General features: G+C 33.3%; 1 non-coding gene across 1 annotated transcript; it reads right to left on the bottom strand.

Annotated features, from left to right (window-relative positions):
* Nucleotides 1–16,610: 16,610 nt before the first annotated feature.
* LOC128284438 (small nucleolar RNA R71) lies at nt 16,611–16,717 on the bottom strand. The gene has a single exon (XR_008274864.1). It is a non-coding gene; the product is annotated as a small nucleolar RNA R71 (small nucleolar RNA).
* Nucleotides 16,718–17,334: the final 617 nt, after the last annotated feature.

The following is a 17,334-nucleotide window of genomic DNA, read 5'->3' as shown; positions in this document are numbered from 1 at the left end:
TAGTCTACAATAATACTTGACTAAGGATCTTTTAAGAACAATCATATTATTCTAAAGACATTATTATAAAACAGTTTATTTATACACACAGAAAAAAAACTGAAATAATAATGGAAACGCCTTATATTAAAACATGATAAATCAAGTATGTTATTACAACCATCTCATGATTGATCTTTAGGTATACTCTTACAGTTCTAGCTCGTACGCTGCGTATGTATTCCCCAAAAAACACGTTAGCTTTTTAATTTAATTTGTGGAAGTATTAAGAATATTTAAAAAATATGTTGAATTCGAAATTTACCCATTTGCACTACTTGTTTGCGTTCGTCTGCATTCTTGTAGTCTCAGTGGAAGTTGGTAGTGATGTGGCAGATGTAGTAAACAGATCTCCACAGAACACCAAAACGCTTAATTGCAGCAATTAGTCCCTTCGATCTATTGGATATGATGCAAATATTGTCTTCTCTAACAATATACATTTGCAAGTTCATCAGGAATTCCTACAATTCCAAGTTCTCTGACTCCATAATGGCAAATGTTATCGATAATAAGTTTCGGTTCTTGTCTTATGCAACCGCAATAAGGAGGATCTGTATATATTTTCTGTAGAACCAGGTGACATCAGTCTGCACAAGCGACTTGCACTGGGGAAAGGCCTACACACATGGATCGAATGTTCAAAACATCTAGTGGAAAATTCTTCCCAATTATAGTTGGTCATCCAGATCTTAAAAAGGTTGTGTTTGCAACTCAACGAAAGTCCTTGGAACATACTCTTGCACAGTGGCTATTCACCCCTGGAGTTCATTGTACAACGCATCCCTGTGACAACTCGAATTAGGGCCTAATTGGAATAGTGGTTTTGTGACCACAAATTCGAGATAGAACTAATTGTTTTATAATTATTTTGGGGTTTATGATATGATTTCATGATTTCGTGAAAATTTCGTGATGAAATTCTATGCATTGAGCGCTTAAGTTGAGATTAGGGACTAAACTAAATAAATTGTAAAACTCGTGTTTTAGAAGTTTTTAGTATGAAATTGCTTTGGGATATTAACTAAGAGGTCTTAAATAGCAATTTGACCAACTCCTAAGTTATGGACAAAAGTTGGACATGGAGGGAATTTTTGGAAAGTTTAGTAGTAAGGGCATTTTGGTTATTTGTATATTAAATGAAATAAAATGGGAAAAATAACACAAAATTGGTCATCATCTTCACTAGTTGCTGCCGAAATTTGGTCTCCTCCATAGCTAGGGTTTCTTCAACTTTCAAGCTTAATAATCAAGAAAGGCGTGGAATCGACCTCGAACGGGGGAAGGAGAAAGTTTTGGACTAAATTGCAAAATTCCCATATTTTGCACCGAGGTAAGTTTGTATGTAAATAATACATTAATTTCATTTACATTCTTATATTTCAGCCTATTATATATATGTATATACTAGCTGATGTTGAAGTATAATCGACTATTGGAAGAATGGAAATAAGTAATAGAGAGAGATCCGGTTGAACATTGGAAAGATCGAATAAAATAGAGGGCGTAGCTAGGTCACATGTATGGTGCTGAGTGCACATCATGTGTACAAGAAAGCTACGAGATACTATGTAGTAGCTAGGTCACATGTGTGATACGGGATGTATCCCATGTAGACAAGAGAGCTACGGGAGAGATAAATGTAGCTAGGTGCATGTGTGATTCCAAGTGAAGAACAACATGTAGACAAGAGAGCTCTGAGACAAATTGGCTAGGTCGCATGAGTGGTACTAAGTGTTCACCATGTGTACAAGAGAGCAATTAAATGAAATATGATGGTGGGGTGTGTCTTTGAAACCATCAAGTATCGAGATTAATCTGAATTGTTCAACGGGATGGCTTTGTGGTGACATTGTAATCATGGGCCTATACTCGCGATGTGTGAAATGTGGTGAAAATGATTTGTGATATATATATAAGTTAAAATGAGGTTAGTACAAAGAATGTGTGAAAGAGTGAAATTAGCACTAAAACTGTTTTGGATAGTAGCAGTGATGTGATTTTGAAAAATCACCAAAAATAGAAGGAATTTAATTAGAGGTTTAATGAGATGTTAAATTAAATCTTAATGAGTCTATTTTCATATAAAAGAAACAGATCAAGCAAAGGAATTCTATATTTTGAGATATTTACAATTGTGTGTGACTTGCTTAGGATGGCTATGTGATCCCCTATTCCAACTTTGAAAAATCATTAAAAATTTTACAAAACACAATAAGAAATATAGTTTATATGCCTAAATTCCTTATTGAGTCTAGTTTTAAATTAAATAGGTTTCATGGTTATTTTAATTGTGTACTAAGAGAAATTCAATTCGTAGTGAACAGAGGTCAGACCAGTTGAGCTGTGTAACAGGGGAAACTTAAACTAATAAACTGTACTAATTGGATGAACCAAAAATTCTATAAAAAATTTAGTAAGAATATTTATGAGTCTAGATTCATGGAAATTTTACAGATTTGAATTTCGAGTTTCGTAACTCGAGTTATGATTTATTTAGTGATCATGATGCAGGAGGGATAGCTTGATCAAATCGGAGTAAATAGTAAAATTAAAAATATGATATAATTGAGTTATGTTGTAAACATATTAGATTCCTTATTTGTTATTTATATACTTACTTACTAAGCTATAAGCTTACTTTCTTTTCTCTCCTTTGTCTTACAGTGTCATCCAGCTAGCACAGGAGTTAGAGGTCGTTGAAGATCCGCCCACACTATCAATACTATTGGTATTTGAACTCAACATTTTGAAATATGGCATGTATAGCAGACTTAGTTATTTTGTTACGTGTCATAATTGTCTAGGTTTAAAATACTAATTATAGTATCAAACTAATCATTTTGTACGAAGCCTTTGAAATTGGTTTGTATTGTTAATGGCATATGTTATAATGATTCATGATCAAATTGCGCGGCATATTTTTGTTTGGGTTCTATTTAATAGTATATACTATAATTTGTTAATACCTCGCACCCTGTTCCGGCGACGGATACGGGTAAGGGGTGTTACAATCCCAATCTCTGTATAACTGTTCCATAGCCATCTGTTTAGCTATCTATACTTTCTAGTATAACACTCGGTACTGGAATCATTCTTGTATTTTGGCAGTTACTACCGATACAGGAATGGTAGGCATGTCATTCACCATTGGCATGATGCAATTGTAGATAGCTTTCGCATCAAGTTTGCGATAATCTTATGTCATACGTGCAAAAGTGCATGTATGAGGTCTAACAAATTTTTGGATCTCCCACATTTGCGACCTCTGGATAAACGCAGCTCATACCACTAATTACACCTTTCTGCCGACCTCCAACACTCTTCAATATATAATGTCGGTTTAGACACAACGTCTTTGTAATCAACTCAGATTCATGTTATACCGCTTAATGGAAAATACACAATCTTCTTTGTTTGCAAACAGTTAGTCCACGAAAAACTTTTATTGTTCAAGATCTACAACTAAAGGTGAACATGTAGTATGTTGAGGTACTCAGGAAATTTGGATGCATGCACAGCATTAGGATCTATGTTTAACATGTGGGCCCCAGAATCATTGAATATAATAATGCCTTGACTCGAGTTCCTAACTGAAGACACACTAACATTTCCATCATCATTCATGCCTTCATCATCGATATCATCCAGGACCTCGTTTAGATCGAGATTACTATAATCTTCAACTTTTTGATTAGAAATAACATTATTATCATATCCATCTTCACCATCCGCATCAGTCTCAATCAACACAAGATGTATTTGTAAACAGGGACCCGAATTAAGGTTCTTAGATGCAAGTGGAGCATTGAGGTTGATGTCAAACCTAGGTGCAAACAATCACTTATCGACAAACACTCTCGAAACCTTCGTACACAGATCTTGAACTCCATATTTTTCACTTAATGGAGTGAAATCTTCAACTAGCTCCACATCAGTTAACTCAACAAACAACCAAATCAGTCCAGTGTTAACATTCCTAGTTAGGCAATAAAGTATGACCATTGTCTCCACGTCTTCATCATTTACAAATTCCATCTCGGTAAATTTGATGGGATTTAATGAAATTTGGAATTTGTAGAATAGTTCTAATATCCTCTTCCCACAATGTCTAACAATTTTTGCATTAATCTGTTCTTTCATATTATCAACAAACACATTTCTATTAAATCTCATTACTATTTGTTGGTGAGATTCAATAATACAACCAATTGTTATTCTTAAAATTACTCCATTGAAATAAACGCATACGGAGAACTGATTATCCATCTTCAATGCTAAATATGTAAAAATAATTAAATTTCTCAATAATTATTTGAAAAATAAGATTCTACTTAAAAAATAAAATAAAATAAAATAAATATTGTACTAACCTTTTCCTTTTTTTCTTCTTTGTTTTCTCCTTGTTTACAAAAAAAAAAAATCCCTTCATATTATCAATTAATTGCTAAACCATTCAAGAAAACATAAAATGTTGACATTTAAATAAGGGTCCAGTGTTGCCTAACAACGCTCCTCCAAATGGTGCCACCTAACAACACGATTCCACCTAAGTGTCGCCAGACAGCTCTCCTCCATCCCCTTCCAACCTGTATCAAACTGTATTTTATCAGATATGAGTGCTACATACTAGTGCCGCCATTTAGGGTGACACCATCAATAACATATGAATTTTTTCAAATCCTATTATGGCTTAATGATGGCCTGATGATGGTGGGAAAAAATGGGTGGTGCCTGACAAGGTAGCGGCATCACCTATTGTTACTATTCAAAACATACCATTTAAGTTATTAATTTATTTTTTGTATTATTGAGGTAAAAAACCCTCGAATGTGATACGATATTACCTTTTTGAAAAACCATTTCTTTTAATGCTTTATTTTTGTTTGTATAATTCTAACTTTTTATGCTAACAATCTTCATTTTCCTTTCGATAATTTTTTTAGATGTTACTTGATTGAATATGCCTAATTATTGTGTGCTAAAATTAAATTTTAATTATTACACAACTCTAAAATTAATTAAGTGATAATTAAAATCCTTAGAGTTTTATTGAAGTAATAACTTTAATTTAAAATTAGTATAACTTTTTAATTAATAATTCTAAATTAAATTATATTTATTTTTAATTTAATTTAATAATATGTTAAAAAAGTACATTTTTGTGCATTCAAAGGAATTTTTTCTAAATTGGTTTTATTGTCAATGAAAAAAGAAAAATATATATTTTTATCGAGATAGAACTAAATAGCTCTTATTTCTAGAAGGGTTTTTTTTACCCAAATAATATAAGAAAATAATTAATTAAAAAAGGAATGAAAAATAGATTAATTACAGTGTTCTAACGATGCCGCCTGACATATTGGTGGCACTAGACTAAAATGTGATGACCTAAAACATTTAGGGACTTGATATGTAAATATCTAATTGTGATTGACAGTTAGAAAAAAAGACTTTAAGTTGCTACTTGATAGTATGGCTGCACCAAATTTTAAATAGGGTAAATTGCTTCATAAACCCCTCTTATTTATTATTTCTTTTATTCCCCTTTAACACCAAAATACAAACTGCTCCGATGTTTATTATTTGTTTATTACCTAAATAAGGTTATGAGGTAAGTAATAAACAAAATTGCCCTGAATAAAAGAAAATACAAATTGCCCTTTCTCTACTTTCTCTGAACATTTCTAAGAAATGCTTGCAAAAATGGCTATAAAAACTTTATTGTCAAACAAAAAATTTCTAATAGTTATAAATGCTTGCAAAAATGGATGTCTTGTCAGTTTTTTTTTTATCTCCAGCTACCTTAATTTGAGTAATTGACTTAACCACAAAAGATAATCTCACCTTTAACCATATTATTAAGTAGAGAGAATTTTGAGGTGAGGAGCAAGTAGCTCGACTTCACTGTGATTTCTTTGTCTATAAAACTTATCCCATTTTTCAGTGGATGGGGAAAATAGAGAAAGGGCAATTTGTATTTACGACAATGGAGTAAGGAGATCACATGGATTGGTTTTCGGCACTGGAGCATTAGCCTCTGGTTAACTTATTTAGGTAAAAAGAAAATAATAAACACCGAAGTAGTTTGTATTTTGGTGCTAAAGGGGAAATAATAATAAATGAGGGGGGGTTTATGAGGGAATTTACCCTATTTAAAGGTTGGTGTCGCCATGTTGTCAAGTGACACCTTTAAAGCTTTTTTTTTTCAGCTGTCAACCAAAACGAGATATTTACATATTAGGTCCCTATGTAACGGCCCAATTTTTAGGAATTCTATGAATGTTGGCATAGGTTTAATTATGTTAATGGGCCTCTAGAAGGCCCAAGCTTAAGATAGAACCCGGCAATTTTAGTTAATTTTTTTTTTGTTCCATAAGAAAAAGGGGGTGAAATTATGAACTAGAACCTATATGAAAATGTTTGAAAATGCTATAGGCTAAATTGAAGTGGCCAAATAAATAGGAGTGCAAAATAGGAGGATTTGCATGACAAACCTCCCATTTTACATGAAGTGGCCAGCCATCATGTTGTTGTAGACAATATGAGCACTTGATATCCATAATTCATGGTACAAATTGATAATGGGTTAGGTAAATGTTCCATGATAATGGATTAGGTAAATATTCCATGATAATGGGTTAGGTAAATGTTCCATAATAATGGTTTAGGTAAATGTTCCATGATGGGCATTTCATGTCTTTTGTATTAAAGAATTAAATGGATGAAATATGAAATTTTATCAAAAGAAAAAGGGGTGAAAAGAACAAAGTTTTGTCCATCTTTGTTCATCATAGCCTAAAGTTAGAGAAGAGAAAGGAGAGGAGAAAGCTCTTGAATGTTCAGTCACTTGGGGAAGAAAATTGAAGGTAAGTTCATGGTAGTTTGCTTCTATTTTGAGGTTCATGAGTTCTTCTTGATTCTACCTTAACTCTTGAAGCATATTTTGGTTTTTGGTTGTGTTGTGAGCATTTGGTCATGAATTAAAATGAAGGAAATGGTTGTTGTTTCATGTTCTTTTGATGAAAAATGGAAGATAGGTGAAGTTGAGCCAAACAAATGAACATGCATGTGCCTTAGATGCTAAAGGGAAAAATCGGCTAACATGTTGTGCTTTAAAATGATGAAATGGAGATTATACTTAAGTAAAATCATAGATATGTGATGATTGATTGGTGATATACATGTTTAAATAACATACATGCAAGTTATGTGTGAAAGAGTGAACTTGGTAATAAATCTGCTTGGGATAGCAGCAGTAACGTGACTTTGGAAAATCACCATAAATTGTGGGAGATGAATTAGAAGCTGAATAAATTATTTAATTAAATATTAATGAGTCTAGTTTCAAATGGAATAAACGAGAACATATTTTGAATTCTGTACAATGAGAAATTTGATTCGTAATGAAGAGTGGTTAGATTAGTCAAACAGTGAAATATAGGAAACTTTAAGAAAAATATGGTATTGATTGGCCATACCAAAAATTCTGAAAATTTTATGGATAGAAGATATATGAGTCTATTTTCAGGGAAAATTAACAGAACTTGATTTGGAGTTTCGTAGCTCCAGTTATAAATAATTTAGTGACTGTTGCTCAGGAAGACAGCTTGCAGTGAAATTATGATTATGTGGTAAACATTGACAAAAATTTGTTAATGAGTTGCTTATTGTTTTCTTATAAGCTTACTATGATCTGTAGGTGTGGTTGGCGAATATTGTAAGGGGTTAATCGTAGTTTGTATTTGAATAGTTAGATTAACGTGTTAGTAATCAAATTGTAGGCGGTTAGTGTGTGGATCTCAATCGACATATAAATCGCAAATAGGTGTGTAACTAACACCCTCTTTCTTAGTCTAGATCGGCAAAAGTCGAAATTTTGAAATGTCGAAAACCGGTATTTTGTAGATTTGCAAGTGTGTGAATGCTCGTGAGGTAAATCGATTAATGTTTTTGGTAAGCTGCAATGTTTGGATTGCAAAGTGCATGATTTACGTGCCTCGATATTTTTGGGCTTAATGGGCCAAAATTGGAATGATGGACCAACGGGCTCAATTCATAAGAACCCTCGATGCGTGATTACGTAGTACGTGAAAGGTAGGAATATGCATGAAAAACCCTAAAATAGATAAATTACTGAAATACCTTTAAAAGTGGAAAATTTATAGTTTTACCCTAGGAGATAAATTACCAAATACCCCAGGGTTAAATTGACTTAAATGCATGTTTGATTGTTGTTATTTCTTGCATGCCATGTTGTTATTATCGATGCATGGGATTGGGATATTGACGGAGGAAGTCTTGAAAGTGGCTTGTCCACGTCTTGGAGGCTTTGCCTCAATTCTTTGATAATCGAGGCAATCTTTGCAAGCTGGAGTGTTAAATTTGGGTGGGTTGAGCTATCCCCACATGAAGTGTATGGTTGGTGCGGGTGGAGTGTAGTGGTTGGTGGGTTGAGTAGTCTCCCCAAATGGGCTTGCATATGTTATTGATGTTGCATGTATTTTGAAATGCGTCTATGGGCCATCTTGTTATCTCGAATAAGGGCTAAGGCCTAGTTTATTGTAATCTGAAAAGGGCTCGGTCGATTACCACATTATTACTGAATGGGCTTAGGCCCAATAGGCTTGAGTGACTTGGACTTTGAATGGGTTTTCCTTACACACGAGTTTCCCCAAACTCACCCGTTTATTTTCATCCACGCAGAAATCCCCAACCATAGTGGGCTTGGGTCGTGAGGGAATTGAGTGGCCACCGATCGAAAGTTTGGTTTTCTTCGGTGAACTGGACATCCTATTATTTACGTTGAGGTTTGGGTTTTAAATGTAATAAGGCCGTTTAATTATTTTTATGGTTTTAATATGTATTACTAAGATAGGTATTACTTATTTTAACTGTTGAAATTGGATAGCTTTAGGGCGCGTTTTCAAAAAAAAAAACAACAATTGATTTCAAAATAACACGACAACAAGCAAAGCTTCCGCAATGAAAGTATTTTCCAAAATTAATCACTTTTCCTAAAAATGACTTAATCAAATCGGTTTCCTAGAAATATACATGACGTTAAGGTGTGGCAATGGCGGTGTGCATGTCTAGGATTGGATCCGAAGGGAGCTTGGTACTTAGGTAGTCCGATAGACTCACCTCCTCTTTTCCGGTTTCCTACCTGGTGCATAGCTTCTATTCACTTTAACCTATAATGAAATTATCTTTTAAAACACTAAGTTTTTCTGGATCAACAATATAAAATGTTTTGAACGCTTCGATGTGGCATGTCGGATCCGGTCATAACGTCTGGGCTGGGTTTAGGGTGTTACACCCTAAATATTTTAGATCATCACATTTCAGGCTAGTGCCACCAATATGCCAAGTAGCACCGTCAAAACACTATAGCAAATGCCCATTTTCATAATTAATTTGTCTTTCATACCTTTTTCGTAATTAATTATTACTTTTATTTTATTTGGGTAAAAAAGCCTTTCTACAAGGAATCGAATGATTTAGATTCCCCTTCTACCTTAAATATCTAAAAATTGAAAATTTAAATAATTTACATTTAATAGATAAATAAAAAAACCATCTAATTATTTATCTAAAAAGATAGTGATGGATTTCATCTAAATAACAAAATAAAAATAAATATTAAATTTGTGTCAGTTTCTCCCTTTCTTAGGAAAGGAACTCATCTCCAAGTTAGCTTCATTTTTTGATATAGTGGTTCACCAAATGAGTGAAACACAGAAAGATGAACTACATTAAAATTTTCGAATATTCTCATATTCTTCAACTGTCATTAAACTTCTTTAAAATGCAATAAGGCTCATACTTCTTCGATTGTAGCTTATTAGGAAGTAACTAAAAATATTTCCTTCCACATAAATACCATAACATCATCATCTACTTCTTCAAAAGTCCAAAAACTTCAATACTTATCAATAATTGCTTTATTACTTAGCATTAGTCTTTTCGAGTCTGTGTTTGACCTTTGCTTTTATATAATGTACTTGTTTCACCATGCTGGTTGCAGCCATGCTTGATCATGAGATCAATAGAAGTTGGATTAAGTCTAAACCAAGTCAAAGGCATTGCATATAATTAATGTAAGAGGATGGCTTTCCAGTTGCATGGTGAACAACATTATTGTAGGCAAACTTCACTTAGGAAAAAACATCAACCCACTTTTTAAGCTTATCTTCACATATGCTACGAAGATATTGCCTAAAGCATGAGTTATAACTTCAGTTTCTTATCTGTGTGTAAACAATGCTACTAAATTTAATAAGGAATAAAAAAATATCCCAAAGGGACATTTAAAAGTGATTAAGGAATCAAGTGTCCATATCTGAAGTGATTGACTTAGGGATTCCTTGTATCCAAACAATCTCTTATAAAAAAATCGAGTAAAATTAAAAACCATTGTTATTTTCTTGAAAGGAATGAACTCATTGAGTTCACAATAGTCTAAGTATACATTCCATAAACAAATATTCCCAAATATGCTCAAGGACTGATATGCACTGGTATAAATCAATATTAACCGAAACAGATCAAAACACACTAACATTTTGACTAAAATGAAATTTAAACTACTTTATATTAATTTAATACTAGAGTGGTATGTACCGACTTGTATGATCGGTACCAGAATGATATTGACTAACATGGTCTTATCTTTTCCAAGATGTCCAACTAATCCTCCTCCAAGCAAATATTTAAGAACTTTCTTATATAAAGACACGCGTGAAAGAAATAATCTATTTATGTTAAAAGAAAAAGAAAAAAAAATGATCAATTTCCTTTCATAAACAAATTTTCGTAAATATGAAAATCATTGCTAGTTTTTTTGTTGGCATTTCTCTCAAATTTCTCCAAGATCTTCATCACCTTCATTACTATCTCACTACAACAAAACAATCTTAATACAACACTTTCGCGCTAACACTTTCCTAAGCGTCAAGATAGACTTGTCGATATACGCTTTGACCAACTTTTTGTATAAGGGTCGGGATATGCATGCCTAAGGCAATGCTTAAATAAAAATCGGCTTTGTCCAACATTATGCCGACTTTTTTTATACCTTTCCCAACTATATAAAAGCGTCACCATATGAAAAGCCTAAGACAACTCTTTTTGGACTACACTGACCTTTTTTGTCTCGTTTAAATTTGTACTTTTAAGCAACTTTTTTTTGGGTGTTGGAAAAATCTAATCATATCTCAATTGTTTAGGAAGAGTTGGGAAAATGTTCACTTATCCCAACTTTTATTTTTCATTGGCAAATATTTTATCCAACCCAACCTTTTTTGTGTTTCCTTTGTTTGCTCATGTTTTGTCGCAACCTTTTTTTTTTGTTGGCAAATATTTGGCCTAACCCAACCTTTTTTTGTGCTATCTTTGTCTACTTTCAATCTTCAACAACATGTTGTCATATCTGCGATATTTATTATCATTTTTTTCATAATTTATTAACATTATAAGAGTAGTGGTTAAGTTTTGAATCTAGTGAACGTCTTACTCATCCTCTTTCCTAATTCTCCATTTTCATGCTCATCCTTTTTCCTAATTCTCCATTTTCATAGGCACCATAAAGAGACCAAAAAAGGTGGGCATATCAATGATATATATGCACGTATAGATGTTGAGCTAGGTTATCTCCCATTGATCACCGTCTTTGATTCTCCTCAACTTCACTATAAGTTCTATCAAAACTCCACTCAACAAAGAGGATCCCTTTGAGTAATCCAAGAATGAGAAGGCTTTTACACCGAAAAGTGTGTTATAGAGGTAAAATGATTTTCTCAAACTCTTTATATTCAAATTATTTGTTTATGTTAACGGTTTGTGGGAATTTTAATTTAACTATATTAAACTTGAGTTTGTGCTACTTGTCAAATGTGGTATATGTGCTTTTTTTTTCTTGTCATGTACACAATCTTATTATTGGTTTATGTGAATCTCCATTGGATAAGGTCTTAGTTTGATATTGGACATTTGTCTTACATGTGCTCGATGAAATGTCTAAGTGGTATTTGCAAGTTTAAATAGTTGGGTTATTGCGTTATATGTTGTTGATGAAATGTCTATATGGATATTTGTGAGTTTAAATCCTCATGTTATTTCATATTAATTACTTTAACAGATGGTGGATAAAATTTGGATGGATGCTCCGAGATTTAGCATCAATCACTTGGCTAGAATAGAAAGATTCCTATCATTTGCAATTGGAAAATCACTCTTTAATGAAAAAATATCTTGTACGTGTGCAATAATGGGATATTGCATGAACCACATATTGTGGGTAAACATCTCCGCCTTAATGATTTAATAAAAGAATACAAGCATTGGATTTTTCATGTAGAATCCATTGAAAGGCTATCAATGTAAACCAAACAAACAGTGAGAACTTCTCCATCAGTTAGTACGTTGTCACAAAACAACAAAGTCGATATAAGAGATCTCATAACGGATGCTCTAGGTATCAACATCCCAACTCCTAATGAGAGTGTTGATGGATTTTCAAGCGATTTTCATAATAATGCTCGAGATTTTGATGCTACTGAGGCCCAAATTACTACGGTGAGAGCAACTACTCTTTTAAATGATTATGATATTTCGCTCTTGTAATAGCTAAATTTCGGTGAAATTGGAACAATGGTCATGGGACCACAAATCTGAGCAGAAAATAAAATTTATTTTTATTTTATCATATGGTCCATAATATGATAGAAATTTTATGTGAAAATTTTGATAAAAAAATTATTGATTATGTATTTAATTACACGAAGGACCAAATCGCATAAAATGCAAAAGTAAGATTCTATTAGCTAGAAGGATCAAAAAGCTATGGAATTTAAAACTTAAGGTCCTTATATGGTAATTAGACCATTAAAGAAAAGTATGTAGATATTATAGTGACTCGTCCATGGAAATTTAAAAAAGGACAAGGACTAAATTTGAAAATGAAATAATTTAATTAATTAAAAGATGATAAAATGAAATATCATCTTATTTTTATCATCTTCTTCCCCAAAAATACATGGAAACCCTAGGAGAGAGAGAAGAAACTTTCATGGCCAAATTGGGTAAGTTTTCTTGTCCTGTTTTTAGTAATTTTGATATTTTTGAAACTAGGATAGCTAAATCTATCTATTTGGGGGATTAATTTGAAAATTTGTCAAAGAAAATTAGGTCATGGATGTATATGCTGAAAATTTTAAATTTATGGTAGAAAATGAAAGGTTATTGATAGATAAACAACTTTTACAAAGTGATATTTGATAAACACTTGATTTAGGGACTAAAATGCAAAGTGGAGAAAATTGATGAAAAATTATGAAATTTATAGAATATAAGTGCTTTAAATTCTATGTTGAAATTTTGTTTAGGCTTGGAATAGGGAATAAATTGCATAAATTTCATTTTTCGAGCCTAGGGATGAAATTGAAATTTATGGAAAAGTTTGCGGTAAAATGGTAATTTTTCCTAGGATGTAAATTGAGTCCACATGAATGTGAAATGTGATAAATTGATGTTAAATTTACTCGTATAGATCTGGATAGACCAAATTCGGAGTTAGAACGAGGAAAAGAGGAAAATGTCAGATTAATAGATTTATGTACAAGAACATTTTTCGAGTTAAGTTCGTGTAACTAAATTGTATATGTTTTTATGCTTGAATTAAATGTTGTGTTTGTGAATTGTATAAATGCCATAAATATGTGAAATAATCACATACTCGTTAAAGCCCGATAAATGAAAGTGCCCGATCAATTATGATGCCCGACAAATGATAAATGATAAAAATGTTAATTTTATGCTTGAGTTGAATGTGAACATTTGAATTGCATAAATGCATAAATATATGAGATTCACTACATGCTTGATAATGCTTGAAAGATGCTAAATTCTGTTTGAATAAATGAAAAATTCGATGGATATGTGATTTCCCGAAATAAATGAGGTCTTGCATTTGTTGTGGACGAGATTTAGCTCGGACGAGTAATCCTATTGATCTCATGATAGAAAGGATTTAGCCCGGACAGGTAATCCTGATATAAGTCCTCTTGAGCAAAAATTATGGATTGGATTTAGCCTGGACGGGTAATCCATATCAAGCTCCTTAGAGCATATGTCATAAATAGGATTTAGCCTGGATTGGTAATCCTATTGTATATATGTGTGGCTCGAGAGTGTATTCTCTAAAATAGTACCTTATAGGTATCACTGGACATGAATTGACATATTCTGATTTGTACACCTTGGGTGTACTACATGTGTATCCATCGATATTCTAAACAAATTCAACGGGTAAAAATCTTGACATGAAAAAACATGAATAAGAAATGAGTTATTACGCGTAGTTGTCTGAAATCCATGAAAATGATGCTACATGAAAATTGACATATGAAAACATGAAATGATGATATCTGTACATGGGATTCTTTTGATGAATATGTTCATCCTTGGTTATAGACTTGTACACTTTGAGTGTACTACTACTCATGTAACATTGATATTTAATAAACCGTAATTTATACATATTTTTATCCCATGCTTAGCACATTTATGGATGGTTTCTCTTAGAATTGGTGAATTCGATGCTCCTAATCCTTTAATTTCATGTTTTATACTTAGGTGAGTATAGGAGAGTAAAAAGAGCGAGAAACAGGCCAAAAATAGAGAAAATGGACCCAAGTGGGAAATCAACACGGCCTGGACTTTCTTACACGGGTGTGTCACACGGCCGTGTCCCTTTGGAAGGATTGAAGCACGACTTACACGGGTATACTACATGCCCGTGCCTGTTCAACAACCTTGAGCACGGGCTGGAGTAATCGCATACAGGCATGTCACACGGGCATGTCCCTGCCGAGCCCAAGTATAACCCTATTCGGAAAAGGCCAATTTTAGGGGCTCTTAGGCATTCTAAAGCCTATTTTAACATCTGAGAAGGCACTTAAGAGGGGGACGCAGAGTAAGAAGCAAAGAATTATTCAAGGAAAGCCGATTGATCCATCTCAGAAGCCGGATTCATCATCAAGACTGAAGATCTCCTTTCAAGTTCCTTGAAGAGTTTTGGGTTTTCTTGTGTTTTGTTATCTTTATGCTTTTGAGATGTACCTAAATACCTAAGGGGAATGAAACCTAAGATGGAACTTTTTATTATTATCTAAATTGTATGATAAATATTTAACTTGTTCTTTTTATTATTATCTGAATTGTATGATAAATATTTGACTTGTTCTTAATTATGTGTTCTTAATTCTTGTCTTGATATTCTAGGATATTGATTAAATTTAAGCTCTTATTCAGAGGAGGAATAAACCCTGTCAAAGAGTAAATTTGTCATAATTAAGTGGAGTTGATTGCACGCCTAGAGATATGGTGATAAGATTTTGCCGGATTAGGGTGAAACCTAATAAGGGAATCCATAGATCGATTTAATGCAATTCTAGGGTGTTAATTAGAAAGAGATTTCAATTATTCAACCTAGGGTTAGACGTTATTAGTCTCGAGAGAGATAATAATATAACTTAGGGATTTCTACGGATCAAGTCAAATGAATAAATAAATCGATTGAGTCAAATAACAAGTGAAGTCTAGGTGGATTTTTCCTTAGGTATTGTTTTAATCAATTGAATTTTCCCAAAAGTATTTTCACAAATTTTCTTTCTGTGCATTCTTAGTTTAGTAATTACTTAAGATAACCAAACCTCTTAATTTTTAGACTAGATAATAAAAATGAAGTAAATACTAGTACTCGTGGTTCCTTTGGGTTCGAAATCCGGTCTTGCTGAACTATACTACTGTTTGATAGGTACACTTGCCTTAATCGTGATAATAAGTTAGTCTCAAGAATGATTCATTCATAAATCTTTAAAAACTGTCACGAAAATCACGTACCAAGTTTTTGGCGCCGTTGCCAGAAAATAGGATATTAGGAACACTCGATTTTTATTACTTTAGCCATTTTACTTTTATTGAAATTTAAATTTTTATTTTCTTTTCTAATTCTTCATTTATTGTCTTCTGACAGGTTTTTCTAGTTTATGACCAGAAAAAACCCGTCAGGACCATTACTGTTTGATAGTGAGATCGATCGCACAATTCACAGAAACTGAAGAGAAATAAGGCGAAGCTTGCGATACACAGAAGAAGAGCAAGAGGACGATACTTCAACCACAACCGAGGAGATGGCTGAAAACCAAGAAAATTCGCTACCTCCTGCGATTGCTGTTAATCAGAATCCTGCTCCGCGCACTATGTATGATTATGCTAAACCTTCTTTACAGAACTGAATCGAAGCGAGTTAGACTGCTTGTAGTGCAAATACTTTTGAACTGAAACTTAACACAATTTAAATGATACAGCAATTTGTTCAGTTTGAAGGTTTGCAGGACGAAGATCCCAATGCTCACTTGGCAAACTTTTTGGAACTATGCGATACATTTAAAGTTAATGGCATTTCTTATGATGCCATTCGCCTTCAGTTATTCCCTTTTTCATTGAGAAATAAAATTAAACAGTGGTTGAATTCGTTACCACGGGGGTCAATCACTACTTGGGAAAAAATGACCGAAAAGTTTATCTCTTCTTTTGTGCAGATGGATTTAGAAACACTCTACGATGCATGGGAGAGATATAAGGACCTCTTGAGAAGATGCCCTCACCGTGAGTTACCACTCTGGCTACAGGTTCAAACCTTTCATAATGGCCTGAATCCTTGGACTCGACAAATGGTTGATGCAGCTGTTGGCGGAACCATCAATAATAAGACACCTGAAGATGCCTATGAATTTATAGAGGAGATGTCACTGAATAACTATCAGTGGCAAGTCATGAGGGCAAAGCAAATGAAAACAGTTGACGTTTATAACATCGATTCGGTCACTATGCACTCTAATCAGGTAGAACTCTTAAATAAGAAAATTGATGGTTTTCTTAGTTCTTCATAGGTTCACCCAGTAATGTAGTATGAAGCAAGTGGAGGTGGATCAAGCCATTCAGAATACCCACTCTATGGCCACAACATGGAGAACGAGCAGTTAAATTACATGGGTAATAATCCTCGATCTCAAAATAATCTTATAGTAATACTTATGATGCAGGTTGGAGGAACCACCCAAATTTCTCATGGGGAGGCTAAGGGAATTAGAGACCACTAGCTCTAGGCTTCCAACAACCACCCTACCAACAAGAGAAAAAGCTGAACCTTGAGGAGATGCTAACAAAATTCATCTCAGTGTCAGAAAGTCATATTTAGAACACCGAGACAGCACTTAAAAATCAATAAGC

Source organism: Gossypium arboreum, chromosome 11 (assembly GCF_025698485.1).
Source record: "Gossypium arboreum isolate Shixiya-1 chromosome 11, ASM2569848v2, whole genome shotgun sequence".
Classification (NCBI taxonomy): Eukaryota; Viridiplantae; Streptophyta; class Magnoliopsida; order Malvales; family Malvaceae; genus Gossypium; species Gossypium arboreum.
Note: the sequence above shows the minus strand (reverse complement) of the source record. Positions and strands in the feature narration are given on the sequence as shown.